At 56.0% G+C, this 13,655-nt stretch overlaps 1 long non-coding RNA gene across 1 annotated transcript; it reads left to right on the forward strand.

The window, feature by feature from the left end:
• Positions 1-10,230: 10,230 nt before the first annotated feature.
• LOC142826314 (uncharacterized) lies at positions 10,231-12,390 on the forward strand. The gene is made up of 2 exons (XR_012900476.1): positions 10,231-11,224; positions 11,524-12,390. It is a non-coding gene; the product is annotated as an uncharacterized LOC142826314 (long non-coding RNA).
• Positions 12,391-13,655: the final 1,265 nt, after the last annotated feature.

Below are 13,655 nucleotides of genomic sequence, written 5' to 3' on the forward strand. Positions count from 1 at the left end.
AAGCGTCCTGGCAGTAGGTTTCTTCTGAGGCAGAGAGCTTCCTGCTGGGGCACGGAGCCTGGTGGTTTGGGGACTGGGGAAGGGGCAGTAGTCGGTTCAACAGAGCGTGGATAGAGATTCAAGGCCTCCTTTCTCTCCGTGTTTCTACAGTTGCAGCAGGAGGGGGTGGCTGTGGTGGGATATAGGGGAGGAAAAGCGATGCCGCGTCCTTGCGGAATGAAGGGCTAGGTTTGTTTTTTCCCTCTTTGCTGGGTTCGGTAGCAAGCGATAAGAAGTCAGTCGTCCCGGTGTCCTCCCGTCTGGGGATGGAACGAAAAGGAGAACAGCGAGCTCGGGAGCTTGGTCGAAGCGAGGCGAGAACCGTCCGGCTGGGAGCGGAGCAGCCATCGCTGTCACGGAGATAAGTGTCGGGTCTGGAAATCTCTCGGCTTACGGCCCGCTCGGTTCTAGGAATGGAAGTCGCGTTTTCTGAGACAGCGAGTCTGAGCGGAGGTTTCCGAGGTGCTGCCTTGGTTGTGGGAGAAAGAGGTCTCCCGTTTGTCAGTGGTGCTGGTTTCTCTGGACCACGGTGTCCTTCTCAGCAGACGCTCGGCTCGAGGAGGGAGACGCAAGGTGGTAAGGTTTCTGGCTGCCTCTCGTGTGTTTCTCTCTTGTTGCTCTCTCGTATTGGCCAATACGTTCTGTCTGTCTGTTTCTGTCTGTGTCTCTGTCCTTGCTCTGCTTCTGCCGTGTCCTTCTACGGGACACTTGCAGGCATTCCAGGTGAGCATCTCCACGGGTTAAGGGCTCCGGAGCCAACGGGAATCATGCAGGTACGCAAGGTAGAGCAAGGGAAAGTGGTGGTGCATCAGGGGTGACTGACTCAGTGTTCTTGTAGCGGTCCCGATAGAGAGGGGCGGGAGGGGCAAGGTCTAAAGGATAGAAGTCCCGCAGCCAGAGACCTTAGCGAGTGAGAGCTCACGCTGGGGTTTTTCTTCCGCGCTTGCAGACGAATCGGCGCGGGGCCGTGTCCGGAGAAGAGACCGTCCGAGATGGACTGGAGCTGCCTGGACGTGATTTTTGGGACACAGGAGGGGTTCTCAGCGTTCGGCCTTCCCATGGCTCTGCGTGAGTAGGAGATGGGTGCTTTGAAATCTTCAAGCGTCCTGGCAGTAGGTTTCTTCTGAGGCAGAGAGCTTCCTGCTGGGGCCCGGAGCCTGGTGGCTTGGGGACTGGGGAAGGGGCAGTAGTCGGTTCAACAGAGCGTGGATAGAGATTCAAGGCCTCCTTTCTCTCCGTGTTTCTACAGTTGCAGCGGGAGGGGGTGGCTGCGGTGGGTTATAGGGGAGGAAAAGCGATGCCGCGTCCTTGCGGACTGAAGGGCTAAGTTTGTTTTTTCCCTCTTTGCTGGGTTCGGTAGCAAGCGATAAGAAGTCAGTCGTCCCGGTGTCCTCCCGTCTGGGGATGGAACGAAAAGGAGAACAGCGAGCTCGGGAGCTTGGTCGAAGCGAGGCGAGAACCGTCCGGCTGGGAGCGGAGCAGCCATCGCTGTCACGGAGATAAGTGTCGGGTCTGGAAATCTCTCGGCTTACGGCCCGCTCGGTTCTAGGAAGGGAAGTCACGTTTTCTGAGACAGCGAGTCCGAGCGGAGGTTTCCGAGGTGCTGCCTTGGTTGTGGGAGAAAGAGGTCTCCCGTTTGTCAGTGGTGCTGGTTTCTCTGGACCACGGTGTCCTTCTCAGCAGACGCTCGGCTCGAGGAGGGAGACGCAAGGTGGTAAGGTTTCTGGCTGCCTCTCGTGTGTTTCTCTCTTGTTGCTCTCTCTTATTGGCCAATACGTTCTGTCTGTCTGTTTCTGTCTGTGTCTCTGTCCTTGCTCTGCTTCTGCCGTGTCCTTCTACGGGACACTTGCAGGCATTCCAGGTGAGCATCTCCACGGGTTAAGGGCTCCGGAGCCAACGGGAATCATGCAGGTACGCAAGGTAGAGCAAGGGAAAGTGGTGGTGCATCAGGGGTGACTGACTCAGTGTTCTTGTAGCGGTCCCGATAGAGAGGGGAGGGAGGGGCAAGGTCTAAAGGATAGAAGTCCCGCAGCCAGAGACCTTAGTGAGTGAGAGCTCACGCTGGGGTTTTTCTTCCGCGCTTGCAGACGAGTCGGCGCGGGGCCGTGTCCGGAGAAGAGACCGTCCGAGATGGACTGGAGCTGCCTGGACTTGATTTTTGGGATACAGGAGGGGTTCTCAGCGTTCGGCCTTCCCATGGCTCTGCGTGAGTAGGAGATGGGTGCTTTGAAATCTTCAAGCGTCCTGGCAGTAGGTTTCTTCTGAGGCAGAGAGCTTCCTGCTGGGGCCCGGAGCCTGGTGGCTTGGGGACTGGGGAAGGGGCAGTAGTCGGTTCAACAGAGCGTGGATAGAGATTCAAGGCCTCCTTTCTCTCCGTGTTTCTACAGTTGCAGCGGGAGGGGGTGGCTGCGGTGGATTATAGGGGAGGAAAAGCGATGCCGCGTCCTTGCGGACTGAAGGGCTAAGTTTGTTTTTTCCCTCTTTGCTGGGTTCGGTAGCAAGCGATAAGAAGTCAGTCGTCCCGGTGTCCTCCCGTCTGGGGATGGAACGAAAAGGAGAACAGCGAGCTCGGGAGCTTGGTCGAAGCGAGGCGAGAACCGTCCGGCTGGGAGCGGAGCAGCCATCGCTGTCACGGAGATAAGTGTCGGGTCTGGAAATCTCTCGGCTTACGGCCCGCACGGTTCTAGGAAGGGAAGTCACGTTTTCTGAGACAGCGAGTCCGAGCGGAGGTTTCCGAGGTGCTGCCTTGGTTGTGGGAGAAAGAGGTCTCCCGTTTGTCAGTGGTGCTGGTTTCTCTGGACCACGGTGTCCTTCTCAGCAGACGCTCGGCTCGAGGAGGGAGACGCAAGGTGGTAAGGTTTCTGGCTGCCTCTCGTGTGTTTCTCTCTTGTTGCTCTCTCGTATTGGCCAATACGTTTTGTCTGTCTGTTTCTGTCTGTGTCTCTGTCCTTGCTCTGCTTCTGCCGTGTCCTTCTACGGGACACTTGCAGGCATTCCAGGTGAGCATCTCCACGGGTTAAGGGCTCCGGAGCCAACGGGAATCATGCAGGTACGCAAGGTAGAGCAAGGGAAAGTGGTGGTGCATCAGGGGTGACTGACTCAGTGTTCTTGTAGCGGTCCCGATAGAGAGGGGAGGGAGGGGCAAGGTCTAAAGGATAGAAGTCCCGCAGCCAGAGACCTTAGTGAGTGAGAGCTCACGCTGGGGTTTTTCTTCCGCGCTTGCAGACGAGTCGGCGCGGGGCCGTGTCCGGAGAAGAGACCGTCCGAGATGGACTGGAGCTGCCTGGACGTGATTTTTGGGATACAGGAGGGGTTCTCAGCGTTCGGCCTTCCCATGGCTCTGCGTGAGTAGCAGATGGGTGCTTTGAAATCTTCAAGCGTCCTGGCAGTAGGTTTCTTCTGAGGCAGAGACCTTGCTGCTGGGGCACGGAGCCTGGTGGTTTGGGGACTGGGGAAGGGGCAGTAGTCGGTTCAACAGAGCGTGGATAGAGATTCAAGGCCTCCTTTCTCTCCGTGTTTCTACAGTTGCAGCGGGAGGGGGTGGCTGCGGTGGGTTATAGGGGAGGAAAAGCGATGCCGCGTCCTTGCGGACTGAAGGGCTAGGTTTGTTTTTTCCCTCTTTGCTGGGTTCGGTAGCAAGCGATAAGAAGTCAGTCGTCCCGATGTCCTCCCGTCTGGGGATGGAACGAAAAGGAGAACAGCGAGCTCGGGAGCTTGGTCGAAGCGAGGCGAGAACCGTCCGGCTGGGAGCGGAGCAGCCATCGCTGTCACGGAGATAAGTTTCGGGTCTGGAAATCTCTCGGCTTACGGCCCGCTCGGTTCTAGGAAGGGAAGTCACGTTTTCTGAGACAGCGAGTCCGAGCGGAGGTTTCCGAGGTGCTGCCTTGGTTGTGGGAGAAAGAGGTCTCCCGTTTGTCAGTGGTGCTGGTTTCTCTGGACCACGGTGTCCTTCTCAGCAGACGCTCGGCTCGAGGAGGGAGACGCAAGGTGGTAAGGTTTCTGGCTGCCTCTCGTGTGTTTCTCTCTTGTTGCTCTCTCTTATTGGCCAATACGTTCTGTCTGTCTGTTTCTGTCTGTGTCTCTGTCCTTGCTCTGCTTCTGCCGTGTCCTTCTACGGGACACTTGCAGGCATTCCAGGTGAGCATCTCCACGGGTTAAGGGCTCCGGAGCCAACGGGAATCATGCAGGTACGCAAGGTAGAGCAAGGGAAAGTGGTGGTGCATCAGGGGTGACTGACTCAGTGTTCTTGTAGCGGTCCCGATAGAGAGGGGAGGGAGGGGCAAGGTCTAAAGGATAGAAGTCCCGCAGCCAAAGACCTTAGTGAGTGAGAGCTCACGCTGGGGTTTTTCTTCCGCGCTTGCAGACGAATCGGCGCGGGGCCGTGTCCGGAGAAGAGACCGTCCGAGATGGACTGGAGCTGCCTGGACGTGATTTTTGGGACACAGGAGGGGTTCTCAGCGTTCGGCCTTCCCATGGCTCTGCGTGAGTAGGAGATGGGTGCTTTGAAATCTTCAAGCGTCCTGGCAGTAGGTTTCTTCTGAGGCAGAGAGCTTCCTGCTGGGGCACGGAGCCTGGTGGTTTGGGGACTGGGGAAGGGGCAGTAGTCGGTTCAACAGAGCGTGGATAGAGATTCAAGGCCTCCTTTCTCTCCGTGTTTCTACAGTTGCAGCAGGAGGGGGTGGCTGTGGTGGGATATAGGGGAGGAAAAGCGATGCCGCGTCCTTGCGGAATGAAGGGCTAGGTTTGTTTTTTCCCTCTTTGCTGGGTTCGGTAGCAAGCGATAAGAAGTCAGTCGTCCCGGTGTCCTCCCGTCTGGGGATGGAACGAAAAGGAGAACAGCGAGCTCGGGAGCTTGGTCGAAGCGAGGCGAGAACCGTCCGGCTGGGAGCGGAGCAGCCATCGCTGTCACGGAGATAAGTGTCGGGTCTGGAAATCTCTCGGCTTACGGCCCGCTCGGTTCTAGGAATGGAAGTCGCGTTTTCTGAGACAGCGAGTCTGAGCGGAGGTTTCCGAGGTGCTGCCTTGGTTGTGGGAGAAAGAGGTCTCCCGTTTGTCAGTGGTGCTGGTTTCTCTGGACCACGGTGTCCTTCTCAGCAGACGCTCGGCTCGAGGAGGGAGACGCAAGGTGGTAAGGTTTCTGGCTGCCTCTCGTGTGTTTCTCTCTTGTTGCTCTCTCGTATTGGCCAATACGTTCTGTCTGTCTGTTTCTGTCTGTGTCTCTGTCCTTGCTCTGCTTCTGCCGTGTCCTTCTACGGGACACTTGCAGGCATTCCAGGTGAGCATCTCCACGGGTTAAGGGCTCCGGAGCCAACGGGAATCATGCAGGTACGCAAGGTAGAGCAAGGGAAAGTGGTGGTGCATCAGGGGTGACTGACTCAGTGTTCTTGTAGCGGTCCCGATAGAGAGGGGCGGGAGGGGCAAGGTCTAAAGGATAGAAGTCCCGCAGCCAGAGACCTTAGCGAGTGAGAGCTCACGCTGGGGTTTTTCTTCCGCGCTTGCAGACGAATCGGCGCGGGGCCGTGTCCGGAGAAGAGACCGTCCGAGATGGACTGGAGCTGCCTGGACGTGATTTTTGGGACACAGGAGGGGTTCTCAGCGTTCGGCCTTCCCATGGCTCTGCGTGAGTAGGAGATGGGTGCTTTGAAATCTTCAAGCGTCCTGGCAGTAGGTTTCTTCTGAGGCAGAGAGCTTCCTGCTGGGGCACGGAGCCTGGTGGCTTGGGGACTGGGGAAGGGGCAGTAGTCGGTTCAACAGAGCGTGGATAGAGATTCAAGGCCTCCTTTCTCTCCGTGTTTCTACAGTTGCAGCGGGAGGGGGTGGCTGCGGTGGGTTATAGGGGAGGAAAAGCGATGCCGCGTCCTTGCGGACTGAAGGGCTAAGTTTGTTTTTTCCCTCTTTGCTGGGTTCGGTAGCAAGCGATAAGAAGTCAGTCGTCCCGGTGTCCTCCCGTCTGGGGATGGAACGAAAAGGAGAACAGCGAGCTCGGGAGCTTGGTCGAAGCGAGGCGAGAACCGTCCGGCTGGGAGCGGAGCAGCCATCGCTGTCACGGAGATAAGTGTCGGGTCTGGAAATCTCTCGGCTTACGGCCCGCTCGGTTCTAGGAAGGGAAGTCACGTTTTCTGAGACAGCGAGTCCGAGCGGAGGTTTCCGAGGTGCTGCCTTGGTTGTGGGAGAAAGAGGTCTCCCGTTTGTCAGTGGTGCTGGTTTCTCTGGACCACGGTGTCCTTCTCAGCAGACGCTCGGCTCGAGGAGGGAGACGCAAGGTGGTAAGGTTTCTGGCTGCCTCTCGTGTGTTTCTCTCTTGTTGCTCTCCCGTATTGGCCAATACGTTCTGTCTGTCTGTTTCTGTCTGTGTCTCTGTCCTTGCTCTGCTTCTGCCGTGTCCTTCTACGGGACACTTGCAGGCATTCCAGGTGAGCATCTCGACGGGTTAAGGGCTCCGGAGCCAACGGGAATCATTCAGGTACGCAAGGTAGAGCAAGGGAAAGTGGTGGTGCATCAGGGGTGACTGACTCAGTGTTCTTGTAGCGGTCCCGATAGAGAGGGGAGGGAGGGGCAAGGTCTAAAGGATAGAAGTCCCGCAGCCAGAGACCTTAGTGAGTGAGAGCTCACGCTGGGGTTTTTCTTCCGCGCTTGCAGACGAATCGGCGCGGGGCCGTGTCCGGAGAAGAGACCGTCCGAGATGGACTGGAGCTGCCTGGACGTGATTTTTGGGACACAGGAGGGGTTCTCAGCGTTCGGCCTTCCCATGGCTCTGCGTGAGTAGGAGATGGGTGCTTTGAAATCTTCAAGCGTCCTGGCAGTAGGTTTCTTCTGAGGCAGAGAGCTTCCTGCTGGGGCCCGGAGCCTGGTGGCTTGGGGACTGGGGAAGGGGCAGTAGTCGGTTCAACAGAGCGTGGATAGAGATTCAAGGCCTCCTTTCTCTCCGTGTTTCTACAGTTGCAGCGGGAGGGGGTGGCTGCGGTGGATTATAGGGGAGGAAAAGCGATGCCGCGTCCTTGCGGACTGAAGGGCTAAGTTTGTTTTTTCCCTCTTTGCTGGGTTCAGTAGCAAGCGATAAGAAGTCAGTCATCCCGGTGTCCTCCCGTCTGGGGATGGAACGAAAAGGAGAACAGCGAGCTCGGGAGCTTGGTCGAAGCGAGGCGAGAACCGTCCGGCTGGGAGCGGAGCAGCCATCGCTGTCACGGAGATAAGTGTCGGGTCTGGAAATCTCTCGGCTTACGGCCCGCTCGGTTCTAGGAAGGGAAGTCACGTTTTCTGAGACAGCGAGTCCGAGCGGAGGTTTCCGAGGTGCTGCCTTGGTTGTGGGAGAAAGAGGTCTCCCGTTTGTGTCACATTACCAAATTGGAGGGAAGCAGCCAGATCGCTGCTGCACCCCTAGGTGGGGGTGTGGGCCCCAGAAATCTGTATGAAAGGGAGCCATGTGGGGTATTGAATGGGAGCTTGTTGTTTTCTGATCCTGTGTACACTGTTTATGTGAGTATATAATGTCTGTGTGTGTAGATCTGTAATCTGTGTGGAAGCTGAATATTTCTGTGAATGTGGTTAAGCATGGCTATGGACAGGCTGAGTAGCAAAGCCCTGTGGAACAATGGCTCTCAATAGGCTATGGACACACCCAAAGAATGGGATTTGTCACCTGAGGGCAGCCAGCAGGAAACCTGACCAGGTGACTTGCTGCATACTGGAAGAGGCCAGGAAGGAATATAAAGAGGCCATGTGGTCGATGCCGTTTTGTTCTCAGCTCAGCACTTCATCCCAGAGGCAGCATTGCAGGGATTGAAGAGCCTGGAAGACCTGTGAACCCATCCTGATCGTAGGATGTGCAATAAGGACTTTTAACCAGCAGCTGCAACATCTCTGCTAGAGCCTGCATCGAGGACTGGGAGATTCGGTGCATGTAACGTACTGTACTTTAATAACCTCACTCTCAAGCTTTTCTTTCTTGTAATAATAAACCTTTAGATATAGATTCTAAAGGATTGGCCCAGCGTGATTTGTGGTAAGGTCCAGAGGGTAAATTGACCAGGGATCTGTGGCTGGTTTCTTGGAACCGGACAGAACTTGTTCGGGGTAGGTGGGATTGGGTGCTAGGACCCCCCACCTGTGTATAGGCCCGGGGCCATCTGGGGCACGGATATTGCTGGGGTGTCGGAGGGGTTTTGCTCGGGAGGCTTCAGACAGGCAGCTGAAGCGCTCTGTGGGACTGGTTTGTGGCCTGTGTGGAGAGGTCGCCAGTCGGGGGCTGTAAGTAGCCCCGGATTTGAGCAATTCGCCCTGAGTGGACGCCCTTAGCTGTGCCCAGACACGGCCTGGTCCGTCACAGTTTGTCAGGGGTGCTGGTTTCTCTGGACCACGGTGTCCTTCTCAGCAGACGCTCGGCTCGAGGAGGGAGACGCAAGGTGGTAAGGTTTCTGGCTGCCTCTCGTGTGTTTCTCTCTTGTTGCTCTCTCGTATTGGCCAATACGTTCTGTCTGTCTGTTTCTGTCTGTGTCTCTGTCCTTGCTCTGCTTCTTCCGTGTCCTTCTACGGGACACTTGCAGGCATTCCAGGTGAGCATCTCCACGGGTTAAGGGCTCCGGAGCCAACGGGAATCATGCAGGTACGCAAGGTAGAGCAAGGGAAAGTGGTGGTGCATCAGGGGTGACTGACTCAGTGTTCTTGTAGCGGTCCCGATAGAGAGGGGAGGGAGGAGCAAGGTCTAAAGGATAGAAGTCCCGCAGCCAGAGACCTTAGTGAGTGAGAGCTCACGCTGGGGTTTTTCTTCCGCGCTTGCAGACGAATCGGCGCGGGGCCGTGTCCGGAGAAGAGACCGTCCGAGATGGACTGGAGCTGCCTGGACGTGATTTTTGGGACACAGGAGGGGTTCTCAGCGTTCGGCCTTCCCATGGCTCTGCGTGAGTAGGAGATGGGTGCTTGGAAATCTTCAAGCGTCCTGGCAGTAGGTTTCTTCTGAGGCAGAGAGCTTCCTGCTGGGGCACGGAGCCTGGTGGTTTGGGGACTGGGGAAGGGGCAGTAGTCGGTTCAACAGAGCGTGGATAGAGATTCAAGGCCTCCTTTCTCTCCGTGTTTCTACAGTTGCAGCGGGAGGGGGTGGCTGCGGTGGATTGTAGGGGAGGAAAAGCGATGCCGCGTCCTTGCGGACTGAAGGGCTAGGTTTGTTTTTTCCCTCTTTGCTGGGTTCGGTAGCAAGCGATAAGAAGTCAGTCGTCCCGGTGTCCTCCCGTCTGGGGATGGAACGAAAAGGAGAACAGCGAGCTCGGGAGCTTGGTCGAAGCGAGGCGAGAACCGTCCGGCTGGGAGCGGAGCAGCCATCGCTGTCACGGAGATAAGTGTCGGGTCTGGAAATCTCTCGGCTTACGGCCCGCTCGGTTCTAGGAAGGGAAGTCACGTTTTCTGAGACAGCGAGTCCGAGCGGAGGTTTCCGAGGTGCTGCCTTGGTTGTGGGAGAAAGAGGTCTCCCGTTTGTCAGTGGTGCTGGTTTCTGTGGACCACGGTGTCCTTCTCAGCAGACGCTCGGCTCGAGGAGGGAGACGCAAGGTGGTAAGGTTTCTGGCTGCCTCTCGTGTGTTTCTCTCTTGTTGCTCTCCCGTATTGGCCAATACGTTCTGTCTGTCTGTTTCTGTCTGTGTCTCTGTCCTTGTTCTGCTTCTGCCGTGTCCTTCTATGGGACACTTGCAGGCATTCCAGGTGAGCATCTCCACGGGTTAAGGGCTCCGGAGCCAACGGGAATCATGCAGGTACGCAAGGTAGAGCAAGGGAAAGTGGTGGTGCATCAGGGGTGACTGACTCAGTGTTCTTGTAGCGGTCCCGATAGAGAGGGGAGGGAGGGGCAAGGTCTAAAGGATAGAAGTCCCGCAGCCAGAGACCTTAGTGACTGAGAGCTCACGCTGGGGTTTTTCTTCCGTGCTTGCAGACGAATCGGCGCGGGGCCGTGTCCGGAGAAGAGACCGTCCGAGATGGACTGGAGCTGCCTGGACGTGATTTTTGGGACACAGGAGGGGTTCTTAGCGTTCGGCCTTCCCATGGCTCAGCGTGAGTAGGAGATGGGTGCTTTGAAATCTTCAAGCGTCCTGGCAGTAGGTTTCTTCTGAGGCAGAGAGCTTCCTGCTGGGGCACGGAGCCTGGTGGCTTGGGGACTGGGGAAGGGGCAGTAGTCGGTTCAACAGAGCGTGGATAGAGATTCAAGGCCTCCTTTCTCTCCGTGTTTCTACAGTTGCAGCGGGAGGGGGTGGCTGCGGTGGGTTATAGGGGAGGAAAAGCGATGCCGCGTCCTTGCGGACTGAAGGGCTAGGTTTGTTTTTTCCCTCTTTGCTGGGTTCGGTAGCAAGCGATAAGAAGTCAGTCGTCCCGGTGTCCTCCCGTCTGGGGATGGAACGAAAAGGAGAACAGCGAGCTCGGGAGCTTGGTCGAAGCGAGGCGAGAACCGTCCGGCTGGGAGCGGAGCAGCCATCGCTGTCACGGAGATAAGTGTCGGGTCTGGAAATCTCTCGGCTTACGGCCCACTCGGGTCTAGGAAGGGAAGTCACGTTTGTTTAGACAGCGAGTCCGAGCGGAGGTTCCCGAGGTGCTTCCTTGGTTGCTCCTGTTTGTCAGGGCTTCCGTTTGTCACGGGTGCTGGTTTCTCTGGAACACGGTGTCCTTTTCAGCAGACGCATGGCTCGAGGAGGAAGACGCAAGGTGGTAAGGTTTCTGGCTGCCTCTCATGTGTTTCTCTCTTGTTGCTCTCTCGTATTGGCCAATACGTCCTGTCTGTCTGTTTCTGACTGTGTCTTTGTCCTTGCTCTGCTTCTGCCGTGTCCTTGTACAGCACACTTGCAGGCATTCCAGGGAGCATCTCCAAGGGTTAAGGGCTCAGGAGCCAACGGGAATTCTGCAGGTACGCCAGTCGCGCAAGGGAGAGCGGTGGTGCATCATGGCTGACTGACTCAGTGTTCTTGTAGAGGACCCAATACATAGGCGAGAGGGGGTGAAAAGACTAAAGGATAGCATTCCCACAGCCACAGACCTTAGCGAGTGAGAGCTAACGCTGGGCTTTTTTGGCCACCCTTGCAGAGGAATCAGTACGTGGCCGTGGGCGGAGAATAAATCGTCCGAGATGTACTTGAGCTGCCTGGACGTGATTCTCCGAACACATGACGGGTCCTCAGCATTCGGCCTTCCCATGGCTCTGTGTGAGTAAGAGGTGCGTGCTTTGAAATCTTCAAGCGTCCTGGCAGTATGTTTCTTCTGAGGCAGAGAGCTTCCTGCTGGGACACGGAGCCTGGTGGCTTGGGGACTGGTGAAGGGGCAGTAGGCGGTTCAACAGAGCGTGGATAGATATTCAAGGCCTCCGTTCTCTCCGCGTTCCTGGAGTGGCAGCGGGAGGGGGTGGCCGATGGTGGGAGGCAGCGGTGCGATGGTGGGAGGAGAAGCGATGCCGCGTCCTTGCGGACTGAAAAGCTAAGTTGTTGTTTGTTTTTTCCCCTCTGCTGTGTTCGGTAGCGAGCGATAAGAAGTCAACCCTCCCGGTGTCCTCTCGTCTGGGGATGGAACGGAAAAGAGAACAGCGAGCTCGGGAGCTTGGTCGAAGCGAGGCGAGAACCGTCTGGCTGGGGGAGCGGAGCAGCCATCGCTGACCGGGAGATAAGTGTCGGGTCTGGAAATCTCTCGGCTTACGGCCCACTCGGGTCTAGGAAGGGAAGTCACGTTTGCTGAGACAGCGAGTCCGAGCGGAGGTTCCACTCCCGCAGTACATTTCAACATCCCCCTCACACAAGCTGCTCCCCCACCAGTGCTCTTCCCTAGCCCATACCCCCTAGTCCTGGTGTCCCTCAGTTTCCCTTCTTCTCTCCACAGACTCAGAGCAACCTGCAACCCCAGAGCATCCCTCCCTTCACGGGGCCCATCAGCCCCTCTTTTTCCTCCCTAGAACACTTCCCCATCCCGCAGTCTATCCCTATCCCTACCTTTCCCCCGTCTATAGGACCCTTAAACCCCGTTTCTTTCCTTCCCAACCCACAGTCCCTCCCCCCACACTCGCATCCCGCCTGCCATGTGACCCCCATCACTACCTTGCCCCCAGGCCTCCTTCCACACGTAAGGACTCCCTCAACCACTCTCCTCTTCCTCCTCAACAAGCCCCCATCCCAAGCCATCCCACACTCCAGACCCTTCCAATCCATGCTCCCATCCATTGGGTCCCACCCCCCTTCTCTTCCTTTCTACACCCACATCCCATAGCAACCTGCACTCCTAACGCTGCCCTTCCTCCATCCATGCCTACACCCATACACGGTATGCGTGCTTTAGTTTGTTTTGATAAACAACAGCAATCTCTCAACTGTAAAAGCTAGATTTTAATTAAACAAATGTAGTTTGTGTAATTTCTAACAGCAGGAGGGGAGCAGGAGAAGTTGTGCGTATGTTACTCCTCATTGAGGGGATGGGCAAACGTATGAGCTTGCATTGTAGTGATTTCTCTCCCGCGTCAGATAATATTATTTTGGGTGTACTTTCCGGAGGGGAACTGCAATTGAGTGCTGGACGATTTTCTAGCTAAGCCTTACGGTATAGAGCTGTTTGCAGACTCTGTGTTTCTACACTTGGTGCTTCCCAACCTGTGTGGGCTCCCAGAGGCCAGAGAGCCTAAGTCAGCAAAACAGGGAGAGGCAGCCAAGGCTAGTGGAGCAAGTAGTCTCAGTGAAATCCCAGCACATCCGGTGGCATCCCAGAAGGAGGACCAAACCCATCAGAAGCTGGGCCTTTGAAAAAAGGTCTCTCCATGTACTGGGTAAGCTTGGAGGCCTCTCAAGGCGTACCTGCTCCCGGCAATGCACTTACTGCGTTACAGAAATGCTAACAGTGACACTCAGTGAATGGGATATTAATCGTATACACGACTATACGCTAACTGATCAGCCTGGGCTTATCGGTTAATCCTGACAACTACACACACTTCCCTCCCCCTTGCTGTCTCTAATACAGAGTCAGCAAGGGCTGGGGGGAGGTGAGAGCCTGTGCGCGTGGGGAGCTGGCTTTTAAGTCATCGCCCCAGAAGCACCAGATCCCGCGGAGCTACGTGCTCCGTATCCATGGGTGCACTTCTGATACTGATAAGAACATAAGAATGGCTATACTGGGTCAGACCAAAGGGCCATCTAGCCCAGTAGCCTGTCTGCCAACAGTGGCCAGTGCCAGGTGCCCCAGAGGGGGTGGACCGAAGACAGTGATCAAGCAATTTGTCTCCTGCCATCCTTCTCCAGCCTCTGACAAACAGAGGCCAGGGGCACCATTTCTTCCTTCCCCCAGGCTAATAACCTTTTATGGACCTAACCTCCATGAATTTATCTAGTTGTTTTTTAAACTCTGTTATAGTCCTAGCCTTCACAGCATCCTCTGGCAAGGAGTTCCACAGGTTGACTGTGCGCTGTGTGAAGACCTTTCTTGTATTAGGTTTAAGCCTGCTACCCATTAATTTCATTTGGTGTCCTCTAGTTCTTATATTATGGGAACAGGTAAAGAACTTTTCTATATTCACCCTCTCCACACCACTCATGATTTTATAGACCTCTGTCATATCCCCCCTCAGTCTCCTCTTTTCTAAGCTGAAAAGTCCCAGTCTCTTTAGCCTCTCT

This window comes from Pelodiscus sinensis, unplaced genomic scaffold (assembly GCF_049634645.1).
Source record: "Pelodiscus sinensis isolate JC-2024 unplaced genomic scaffold, ASM4963464v1 ctg179, whole genome shotgun sequence".
In the NCBI taxonomy this organism is placed as follows: Eukaryota; Metazoa; Chordata; order Testudines; family Trionychidae; genus Pelodiscus; species Pelodiscus sinensis.